This window comes from Colobus angolensis, unplaced genomic scaffold (assembly GCF_000951035.1).
Source record: "Colobus angolensis palliatus isolate OR3802 unplaced genomic scaffold, Cang.pa_1.0 Scaffold7, whole genome shotgun sequence".
Lineage (NCBI taxonomy): Eukaryota > Metazoa > Chordata > Mammalia > Primates > Cercopithecidae > Colobus > Colobus angolensis.
In genome coordinates this window covers 27,162,339-27,174,402 of record NW_012120709.1, presented here as the reverse complement: position 1 = coordinate 27,174,402, position 12,064 = coordinate 27,162,339, and the positions used below count along the sequence as shown (strand labels likewise).

General features: G+C 49.8%; 1 protein-coding gene across 2 annotated transcripts in view; it reads right to left on the bottom strand.

Annotated features, from left to right (window-relative positions):
* The window catches only part of GRIK4 (glutamate receptor, ionotropic, kainate 4), a 432,235-nt gene that overhangs the window by 340,448 nt on the left and 79,723 nt on the right, over nt 1-12,064 (bottom strand). The window contains exon 1 of one of the 2 annotated variants that reach the window (XM_011926978.1): nt 3,121-3,232. The exons of the other annotated variant lie outside the window; for it this stretch is intronic. The gene's annotated coding sequence lies outside the window, so the exon portion shown is untranslated. Of the gene's footprint in view, nt 1-3,120; nt 3,233-12,064 lie in introns of those variants that run through there. 2 annotated transcript variants of the gene reach the window in all.

Here is a 12,064-nt window from a genome sequence, read left to right as displayed (position 1 = left end):
CACCATGATGACCAGGCTGGTCTTGAAGTCTTGATCTCAGGTGATCCACCCGCCTCAGCCTCCCAAAGTGCTGGGATTACAGGAGAGAGTCACCACGCCCGGCTGAGACTACATGTAAGCATGACCCCCTAGACACAGTGATGAGAAATAATTTCCTCTTAACCCTTACAAGAATGAAAAGAGCCCCCATGTTGCATGTCTGTAAGGCTCAGTGGCTTGCAAAATTCTTTGCACAGTCTTTATCATAGTTATTCCACAGAACAAGCTCTATTACAGATGAGGAAGCTGTGCTCAAGAAAAGATACATGCCTAGCTGAAGGTCACACAACTGTCTGGAGGCAGAGCCAAGGCTCGACAGGTCTCTCACTCCACTAGCTTTTCTATCTTAACTGCTACAGAGGAGAAAGATGAAGCTTTTAGATTCTTCATCAAAAAACACAAAGACATTTGGGGTCTTATTTTCAGCTTAACATTCAGATAAATCTAGTCTTAGGAACTAACAGTGCGTCCCTCATTAACTGAAAATATTTTAATAATTCAGGGGCAAGAAAAGAAATTATCCTGAAGTTAGAGCACCAAGATGCTCTTTCCACGACCATCACCCTCCATGAGGGGTTTCTCCCCTGCCCATGGTATATTCTCCTCCACCTACCTGCATGCTGTGGCATTGCCATCGACAGCACAAGCCCAGAACACTATGACTGCACACCTGCCTCATGACATCTCCACCTGGGGATCCCACAGCACGTCACAAACACCTTGTCCTAAAGAGAAGGCGTAGTCTCACCTGCCACCTGCTCCTCCTCCTACTTCTTCTTAGTAGGTGGCACCACAATCCACCAGTCACCCAAGCCAGAAGGCTGAGAGCCTAGATTTCTCTGTCCCCACACCCCCACATTTAATAAGTCCCCAGATTCTGACAGCGCGAATACCACACTTTTCTCTCCATCACCACCGGTTGTCCAAGTACAGACATTTGTCAGCAACAACCTGGATCTCTGCAATAGCATCTTCATTCGGGCTCCCATCCTCTGGTCTTTCTCTCTCCATTTGGTTCTCCATATAGTAGCCAGGGGCTTGTTACAGAAATACAAACTTTTTTTTTTTTTTGAGACGGAGTCTCGCTCTGTCACCCAGGCTGGAGTGCAGTAGCCGGATGTCAGCTCACTGCAAGCTCTCCCTCCCAGGTTCACGCCATTCTCCTGCCTCAGCCTCCCGAGTAGTGGGACTACAGGTGCCCGTCACCACGCCCAGCTAGTTTTTTGTATTTTTTAGTAGAGACGGGGTTTCACCATGTTAGCCAGGATGGTCTCGATCTCCTGACCTCGTGATCCACCCGTCTCGGCCTCCCAAAGTGCTGGGATTACAGGCTTGAGCCACCGCGCCCAGCCCTAGAAATACAAACTTGATAATGACACACTCCTGCACCAAAGTCTTGGGGAGCTCTCCATTGCACAGCAGATCAGGGCAATCCCCTCACTCTAACAGATAAACCCTCCCATGATATGCCCCTGCTCACCTGTCCCTACCCTGTACCCTACGGCACCTGATACCCCAGCAGAGCCAAAGCCCCACTCCCCAACAAAAGTTGTGTACTTTCACTGTGCCCTCTGCCCGCTGCAGGTGCTTCTGCTTGGAATGCAGTCCCATCCCCTGATGGACTGCAAGCTGTGTTTTCCAGGTTCAGCTCATCGCCTCCCCTTGAGGCTTCTGTGATCCCCTCCCCACCTGCTGCCACCAAACCCTAACATGCCTCACTGGGACACACATCCTACCTATGACGCCGATGCTGTCTGGACAGCACCAAGTACCCAGCACCCTGTCTGACACACAGTAGGTGCTCCAATAATACTGGCTGAATGAATAAATGAACAGATGGGGTCAATGTGAAATCAATTCCCAGTTTGGTGTGTGCATGTTGTATATGCACCGTCATTAAAACAAACAAGCTAAGCAGACACAACGCCGCAGATGCAGGCAAAGGGGAATCACGATAATATATGCTGAGGAGGGGAGGGAAGCAAATGTGTAATCCCCTCTGATTCTGTGCCTGGGGCTTGATCTGGCTGCCACCGGTAAGAACACGGGGTTGAGCCCTACACTGCCATGTACTAGCTGCACACCTTGGGCAAGTCAGCTAACATCTCTAAACCTTGACTTCTTCATTCGTAATATGGGGATGATAATAGTTCCCTCATGGAATTGCTATAAGGATTGCATAATAAGATGCTGTGCACTGCTGCTTGGAGTAAGCACTCAATAATAAATACTGGCCAGGCGCGGTGTCTCACACCTGTAATCCCAGCACTTTGGGAGGCCAAGGCAGGTGGATCACGTGAGGTCAGGAGTTTGAGATCAGCCTGGCCAACATGGTGAAACCCTGTCTCTACTAAAAATACAAAAATTAGCCAGGTGTGGTGGCAGGTGCCTGTAATCCCAGCTACTCGGGAGGCTGAGGCAGGACAATCGCTTGAACCAGGAGGCAGAGGTTGCAGTGGGCAGAGATCACGCCACTGCACTCCAGCCTGGGCGACAAAGCGAGATATTGTCTCAAATAATAATAATAATAATAATAATAAATGCTAACTCTTTACAACCGTGTACTCACCCTGTAAATGGCATTGCATCTCCCTTTCACAAATGAGGAAGCTGAGGCTCAGAAAGGCTCAGTAACTTATCCAAGCTCATGCAACAAAAACAGCAATGCTGGGTTCAAATTGAAGTATGTGTCTAATCATATGCAATCACAAATCCTAGGCCCCTGCTTTGACTACAGTTGAATTCAGCAGTGTTGGCAGAATTTAGATTGAAAGCAGGTATGTCAGTACAACCTCAGAGGGCGTCTGACAGTCCCCACCTAGACAGAGTTGGGCCTCAATCCCATATTTTAGGTAGTCTGGAAGACAGAGAGTTCAAAAACAGAAATTCCCATCTATTTGAGACTCCTGCTCTCGACACCCGACAGGAGCCTTGCTGATCCTGAGTGCAGAGGGAAGGCCCAGACTGGACAGAAGCTGGGCTCAGTCTGGCTCTGCGCCTTACAATGAATGCTCATGAGCAGTTGCCCCCCTCAGAGCCTGTCTTTTCCTCTGCCAGTAACATGGGAATGGCAGTGCCTACCTCCGGGGTGATATGCGCCAGGAGAGCAGGGAGCAATTCGGGCTTTTCCACCTGTGTCCTCAGTGCCTAGCACAGGCTGGCACATAGTAGGCACTCAGAAAGTATCTGTTGGAATAATAAAAGAGTCCAATCAGAGAACATATGTGGAAACACTCTGTCAACTGCAAAGTATTTACATGTGAGTGGTATTTGGTGACACTGAAGATGAGGAATTTACAATCTAGGTACTATTTCTCTACCCACACAGGCTCTCCTCCTTTGACCCTCCAGCCTTCGCTGTCCGCCGCTCATGGGGCACCATTTAATCACATGCTGTCCCCCAAGGGCCTCAAAGATGCACTGTGAGCACTGCACCCTACAGCTGAGGCTTCCAAGTTCTCGCCTCTGCTTAACCATTTACCTGCCCAGGATGTGTCCTTACCTTAACACCAAAAATCAGGTGTCTCCACTTTTCCCAGAAAGGGAAACTCATTTCCACTTTTTTACAATTGCGAGACTGGATCCATTTCCTCAAGCTAGAAGATCCTCTAACATCTCTCTCAGTGGAAAGAGACTGGCCCCCTGGTTCCATGCTTGTATTCTGAATACAAGCCCCATAAGGGCAGGGGCTTTAACATGCTTATTCACCTTCAGCACCTCGGACAGCGCCTGGCAAGCAGCAGCTACGCAGACTGTCCAATGAATGAATGAATGAATCAATGAATGGATGAATATTTCACTTTGCATTTTTTTAAAGCAGGGGGACATCTCTTTGGGGCATGTATCACCTGCCACATCTGCTATTATGTCTATACTGACTAGAAATTTAATAAATGTTTGCTGATTGATGAGCAGCACCCAGTTCATAAGCACAGACAGGCATCACCTGCAGACAACTCATGGTATTCTGGCTGTGCACATGCTATCTGGACTCCAACAGCCCAGTTGTGCAAATAGCCTTTCCTTTCCTGACTTGTCAGCAGTCCCTCCGCTGGTGTCTCTCATCCTCACAGGGCTACTACATCATTAATTGTGATTTTCTGAGGTGGGTCAGAGAGGAGGCTGACAGCCACCAGTCGGTGTGGGGTGGAGGGGAGGGTAGAGGGAATCAGAGGGGCAGCCAGATTAATGACAAGTTCTTTCCCCACTGTGGGCAACAAGATCTTGATTACTCTTCCTGATGCTCCAGGCTCCTCAAAAAATGGATGTGAGCTTCTGTGCTGTCCTGCCTCTCCCCTGGCTGGGAGAAACTCCAAGCAGTAGCCAGTAGCCTGGATGGAGTGTGCAAGGGTAGGGGGTGGCCATGACAGGAGAGTGAGTCTGCTTCAGCCTCTGTGGCCTCCTTGAGGGAGAATCAACCCTTCTGGCCTAATGCAGTTGGGCAGCACTTTCTAGGTATCCTCTCTCCCTGACAACAAACAGGGAGATGCCAGGATGCAAGACTGTTCCAGGAATCAGGAACCTGGGTGCTCACCAGCTCTGGGAGTCAACTCTCTGAGCTGCGGTCTCTCATTCTGTAAAATGAGGGAATTAGACCAGATGATCTCTAAGGTTCTTAGAAGCTCTAGGAATTCTGCAGTTGTAAGAACTGAACTCTATGATAATATAATCTTTATTGAATATTTACTATATGCAAAGCACTACTTCAGACTCATTTACTCCTCAGGAGAAGTCTGCGAAGCAGATACTGTCATCCTAACTGCCGTACTCCCCACCTGCAGACCTGGAACTGAGGCTGTGTAACTTGCCAAGGTCACTCAGCAGGGAAATGGAGGAACTGGGCGTTGGCTCCAGGAACTTGTTCTCACCCATCACTCACTACACCCACCTTCTCCGCATGTCCCAGAACCCAGTACGCAGTTGGCACTTGAGGAAATGTAGAAATGTGATTGTGACGATCATAATGATGTTGGAGAACAAATCAAGTTAAATGCAAGCAGATCTTGCTGAATAAGGGGGCCGGCAACAGAAGAATGCATCTGGGAGTACCCGTTAGCCAAAAGACCAGCCCAGGTGTCCTCGGCCTTTAGGAATTCCTGTGAGGAGATGCTCCCAGGAGTCTGTGATGAGTTAGGACACGGCAGGTTAGCCAGGGGTAATGAGCATTCACGCTGGGAGCTGGACCTGGTCTGACTCACCTAAATAAACTGAAGAGCAGCGGCGGCACTGACCACCCAGCCCGGGTCCGACTTGAGGGGAGGACGTTCCCTGGGCACTACAACTGTGGGTACGTGGTAGGAACCAGGCCACAGGACTAGAGACAGTCATGCCAAATGCTCAGAAACTAAGGAGCAAGAGGATTTAAGAATTACAAGTCTTGTTTCCTCTCTACATTTCACACAGATTTCAGACCCCTAATACACCTCTAAACAATGGCCCTCCCCAGAGACATGATAAGATACCCCTGGCTTCCAATTCCAGTTGTCACTACGTATCCTTGAGCTGGCAGTTTAACCTCTGAGAACTTTATTTCCACAACTGTAAAACTGCAGACAATGGCTCCCTGGAAAGGTTGCTTCAAGAGACCTCAGGTATAATGCAGTCAGGAAATGGGAACTGCCTTTCATCTCTCCACCCCATTCAGTGCTTCCTTCCAAGCCTTGTACACAGACACTCCGATGGCATCCTCATCTTTCCCCAATAAGATGGCCTCCCATGCCTGCTTGCTGGAATTAATCCACAGCCCTCTGACCTGCAAAGTGCGGGTCCTGATCAACCCCATCCCCAAAGCTTTCCCTGAAGAAGTCAGTCCATCTGGCAGAGGAGAAAAATCAGCAGATTGCAAGTACAGAGCTGTGTGACCTTGGACCCATCACATAACCTCTTGGGCCTTCCATTTCCTCTGCTGTAAAGTGGAAAATGACATTTGTTCCATCGTCCTTATAGGGTTGCTAATAGGATTCAACAAGATCATGGATGTAGAATTACTTTGCAAATGAGTAAAATGCGTTTGCGGCCAAAGGATCTATGTTGTTCCCATACCCAAGACTGGTCAAAGAACATACACACACTTAATGCCACTATACATTTATACTTTATTCAGTGAATACTACTGAGTGTCTACTGTGTGGCAGGTAATTTTCCAGGCCCTGGGATACATACATTCTCTGCCTTCATAGAGCTTACAGTCTGGGATATTAAGAAACACTAATCAGATATTCAGGTATCTTGATGCCATAATTACAGACTGTGAAGGAAATGAACAGGAGGGTTCAGTGCAGCAGGGAGGGAAGACTTCCCTGAGGATGAAATGTTTGACTTGAGTTAGCCAGGTCCTGGGAGGGAGGATGCAAACAGCAGGGAAGAGGCCAGGATGGAGAAAACGACATGTGAGGAGGGCAGAGGCCTCGGATGGGACATGGCACAGTGAGTTTCAGAAATCGCAGGGAGTCTGCTGAACCCACAAAGCTAGAGCTCCTTTTCTACATATCTACTGTGTGGATTTCCAGTCTCCCTCATTAGCTGTGGCATCCCTAAGGACAAAAGCCTGTCCCCTTTCGCTCTGCACCCCTTGGTCTAGGATAAGGCTCTGCATTGAGGGCCAATTTTCTTCATGAACCTTGAACTGGACTCAGCATCCTTCACAGAAAAGGCAAGGAGCCCACAGCTCCCATCTCCTGTACACTGAAGGTGAGGTGGGCAGAGGTGAGAGGAGGAACAGCTCATTGCCAGCCATGGGAGGTGGAAGATGAGGCCCACAGAGCTGGATGGGAAGGGCAGGACCGGCTCTGAATGGTGACAAATATTCCTGGCATTTATCTGAGGCCACCAGGCTGGGCCCTGGGGGACATGTGCTCCTGGCAAAGACCACATGAGCCAAGGCTTTGAAACAAAACAGCTCAGTTCGGAAGCTGTCTGTAGCACACTTAGAGCAGAGAGACCTTGCAGAAGGGGTGCCCACAGAGGAATCAGGTGAGCAGGAGAGAAGACCAATTTGGAGGGAATGATTTTTAAGGACAGCATTTTAATCACCTCCAGATAAATATAACCCTCTCTCCTCTGCAAGGCATCTCTCTGGGCGTTTGGGAGGAGATGAGCAGTTCTGCAGATGACAGTCTGTGCATTGGAGTGAGGGTGTGTGTGCTGTAACCTTCCCTAAGGAGGACTGAGAAGAGCTGGGCTTCTCAGCCTGGAGAAGAGGGTGGGATGGGTGGCAGCTGTGTAATCAGCCATGCAGGCAGAATGCCACCATCTGAAGCCAGCGAGGGCTATGCTGGACTCCCAGGTGATGGTACCCAGGTCAAAGCCAGAGGAAAGCATTAGAACTGCTGTTCGTGACAAAGAGGAAGTCCTGCGGCTGAGAGCTGCTGGGCACAGACACAGAGCTCCTGTCCCTTGTCCTGGCTCCAGCATGCCCAAGTGGAGACCCCATTACATCTGTCCTGTCCACAGTCACTTCTGGTGCACATTAGCGCTTTTTGTTGTCTTATCCACCAACGTCAGAAAGTAGGCCCTATTTTTTTTTCCTTCAGTCTCAGCCAGAGCAGATGAGAAAGGAGCTATCCCTGGATGCATGCATTCCTTAGAGAAACCCAGAACCAGCCCACCTCAGCCCTCCCAGGGGTGTGGGGCAGGGGGCAGCAGAGCTAGATAGGTCCACAGCAATGTGAATGGTGTCCTGCTGAAGGTTCAGAGAGAGACCTATGCTACTAGAGTCATCCAAGCTCAGAAGAGTCTCTCGGAATTGCCTAAGGGCACATGCAGGGCCCATGCCACCCCTCCCCTTCCATCAGCCCAGTTAGCACTGACTCCCATCCACTGGGGGCAAGGCCCTGGCACTAGGCTCCCTTGGGGGCCAAGGGAGGAGAAACTGGCTGCTGGCTGGCTGCCCCCAGAGAGGGGATATAGGACTCCAGTCAGAGTAGGAGGGAGACTTGCTTTTCATTCTCCAGTGTTCTCTATTGTTTGCATTTTTAACTGAGAGGTTAGACTGGTTTTTTTTTTTTCACTTAAAAAGTCTGGTTAATAATTAAAAACACAATAAAGAATCCTGACTCTCTCAATACCTAGCTCCAAGAACTGGGCCTGTTCCTTAACCCCCCTGAGCCTGGATCCCCTCCTCTGCAGAGTGAGGCTAATACACCTATGTCCAGGTTCAAGTGTTCAGTGAATGCTGGGCCTGCCTAGGTCTCTGGTGGCCTCTCTGGAACATTCCTCCGCAGCCTGCGCTCTGGCTGCCCAGAGCAAAGCTGGAGCTCAGCGCTGACCCTGGGAGTTCACCCCAAGACCTGCACTTCTCCAACCAGGATCACCCCTTCCACAGCTAGTGTTCACCTGAGTCTACCTACAGCCATGATTCTCACCTCAAAGACTCCTGGCTCTGGTTCTTGGCTGGATCTCAGGCCCTCCCTCGGGAAAGGAGGAACTCTGGGGAATCACTAAGTTCAGTCTCCTAAGGGGGCCAGGCATGCAGAGGACACCCCATCCAGAGGCTGCCCTGGGCATCTGCATTTGACACAGGTTACAGAAAAGAGCCCATCTAGGGCCCATCACCTTTCTTCTGCCAGTGGCCTAGAGATGCCACAGAAACCACAGGCAAAGCCAGGTTAGTCTCCGGGCCCTGGGTTAGAAGTCCAGAGGCTGAAGGCTTGGCCCCCTCCCTTTTATAGTCACAGGGCAGCCTTGAGGAAATCCTCAACCTCCCTAGCTAAGCAAGTGGTTCATCCTTGCTCTCAGCAAGGATGGGACTTCGGTGAGGGGGCACATATACCTGAGAACCCAGCTCTGGCGGCCAGAAGGGAGAGAAAGGCTGTGGGTACTGTACCTCCTCCAACAAGGGACTGCCACATGAGCAGATCTGACAGCTCTATGGCACTGCGCCAGCGTACCCACATGCTCGGGGCCCACCCAGCTCCACGCTGGGCACTGGCGGCCACTGGGACCCTCGGGGTGGTGCCTTCCCTCAAGAAGCTCCCTGGAGAAGTATGATGTCCTTGTGTGAAGAGTAAAACAGGCTGTGGGAACTCAGGATGCCCGGCCACAGTGAAGCCGCTTTCGCAAGTCAGGGTGGCCTCTGTCACAAAACAAGGAACAGCGCTGGAAGGCAGGCAGAAAAATATCCCTGGACCCCGGCAGTTGCAGCAAGAATCTTGAAAGATGTGAGCCACACGCTGAGCCCCGAGGCATGTGCTGGGTGCAGGGAGACCTTCCAGGTAAGTGCTGGGGAAAGAAAGCAAGGGCTATCCAAAGGAAGGTGACAAAACCAAATCTGGCAGGAGTCCATTATGTCTGAGGGGCCCAGAGATGGGTAAATATTGCAGTCAGATTCTGGAAGGCCTTAAATGCCATGGTTAAGGAGTTTAGGACTTATCCTCCAGGCAACAAATAGCCATTAAAAGTTTCTGGGCAAGAGTGCCAGGACCAGAGCTGTGCTCTCAAAAAATCCATGGGACCACGGGGTGCCCGATGGCCTGGAGAAGTTAACAGACACCTAGCAACATGCTGGGGGGAGTGTGAAGGTGGGGAAAACTGACCCTGAAGCGAACTGGGCTGATTCCACTGCAACAGCAGAGCACAAACATTTTCCCACAAACTGGAAAAGAAAATGTCCAAGCAGGTGCACATTGGGTAGGAGCGTATGGTGGTTCTCCAAGGCAAGCAGAGCTCTGGCAGGTCCACAGCCAGTCTCCGTAGGATGTGGGACATCGGACACACTGATGAGTCTGGATCCACCCATCCCCAAATGTTAGACTCTAATGGGAGTGTCTTTGTAGTAAAGGGTCTAGACTTGGAGTCAGAGGCCTGTGTTCAAACCCGGTTTTGCCACTTGTTCCCTGGGTAACTGTGGTCAGATCCTTGAATCTCTCTGTGCCTTACTTTCCCATAAAATAGGAGACATACTATCTGCCCTGCCTACTTCACTGGGCTGTTCAATGATCAGGGATGTTACACGTGAAAAATGGTTTGATAACATGCAGTGAGAATTAAGGCAGGTTTTTTCTAAATCAGACCCCTGTGGTTGGTCAGTTCCTGGCATTCTTCTTCCAACACGCCCCACCAATTCACCCCCCATCTTATGTTCTAGGATATATCTGACTCCCTATCTCTCACATTTATTGAACAGATGAATGATTTATCTTTGTTTTCTTCAAAGCACCTGGGACAATGTTTTCCACCTAGTTGGAGCTCAATGAGTGTATGATTGATTAATTAATAAAAGTGAACCTACAGAGGATGTTTTAATCCTACTCATCTTCCCCCTACTCAGTGACTCATCTTAATATCAATGCTAGCAAAAAAAAAAAATAATTAGGATGGCAAGACGGAGATGTCCCCCTACTCCCTCCATTCACAAAACTTCACAAAACTCCCAGAAGGAGGCAGTACAAGGGAGTGGTTATCAGCACAAGCTCTGCATCTGTTTTAAACAGAGCTCCCAGAGCCTGGGTGCTGCTTACCTACCAGTCATGTGACTTGGGACAAGTGATTAACCTCTAGAAACCTCAGTTTCCCCATTCATAAAGCGGAGAAAATGCTAGACATTCCTAAGGTTGCTGTCAAAGATTAGCTGCGATCTTAGCAGTATGTCTGCAAATAGCAAGTGCTCAGTGCTTGACAGCTGTTATTGTGATTATTGCTATTATTGTCCAAAGCCAAATCACCATGATTTGGGGAGACTGGTATTTGGGTACAGATTTTCCATTAGTGTGGATGATTGTGAGTGCTCTGTGACAGCCAATGGATTAAGCCTCTCAAATGCCTTAATCTGGAGAATCAGTTGGACCCCCAAAGCCAACTAATATCCCTGCTATGGAATGGCATCTGGGGCTGGGGGCACTGAATGGATCAGTTGCCCTTATGGTGCTAACCCAGCGTTAATGGTGCAAGTGAATTACAAACAAGGCCCACCTGCTGTGCTCAGCAACAAAACCCGGCAGGAGGGTAATTGCCCGGAACTTGAGCGCAGGGGGACACAGCGGGCATGGAACACATTAACCACAGGGAAGAGCAACTTCCCAATGCTTTCGTTTTCCAGCTGACCCAAGGAGAAGCCAGCAGGCAAGGGAACGTGAAGGTGGGAGCCAGATAGGGAACTCTCAGGAACCACAGAAGAAAGGTGCTTCCCGACCACAGATGGCTGCCCAGCCCAGCCCCTCAACAGATCTGAGAACAAGGGGAGATCACCTACGCCAACCATGCACAGGGACACTGGTGCTCCCCGTGTCCGCATGGATGCGAAGGATTTCTGGCATTGAAGTCCCATCCGGGTGGTCCAACCATAGGAAGGCAGCCTCCTTGATATTAAGCCCCCGACATGAGCGATGAGGAGTAGACGACAGGCTCACCAAGGTCAGTGTAGGCAGTGGTGGCATGGAGGCCATCCAAGAGTTCATTCATTTGTTCATCTACACACTCAACATGCATTCACATGCTGTTGCATATGAAAGGAAAACTAATATGACACAAGACATTGTTTCCAGGGGCTGACTGTGTTAGGGGAGGCAGGCACAGACATCAGTCACCCAGCACAGGCTGGGAACCGCGGTCACACGGTCAAGAAACGGGGCCCACGCTGAGAGCTCTCAGCACTGCCAAGGCATGGTCAGAAGGGGCTTTGCAGAGAAACAGATCCTCACACTGGTATTGAAGGACAGACACACACAGACACACACACACCATACATACACATGCACACACTATACACCATATATGTATATACATATCACACATCCACACAGACATACACATATACAAGGCACACCATACATACGTATGTACATACACATGTACATCATTGATGCATGTACATATATGTAGACCCATACATACATGCATCCTCAGGTTTTAGGCACCTAAGAAGGAAGCATAAGGACCAAAGCTCTCATATCTCCACCAAGTTCTTTTTTTTTTTTTGAGATGGAGTCTCGTTCTGTTGCCCAGGCTGGAGTGCAGTGGTGCGATCTCGGCTCACTGCAAGCTCCGCCTCCTGGGTTCACGCCATTCTCCTGCCTCGGCCTCCCAAGTA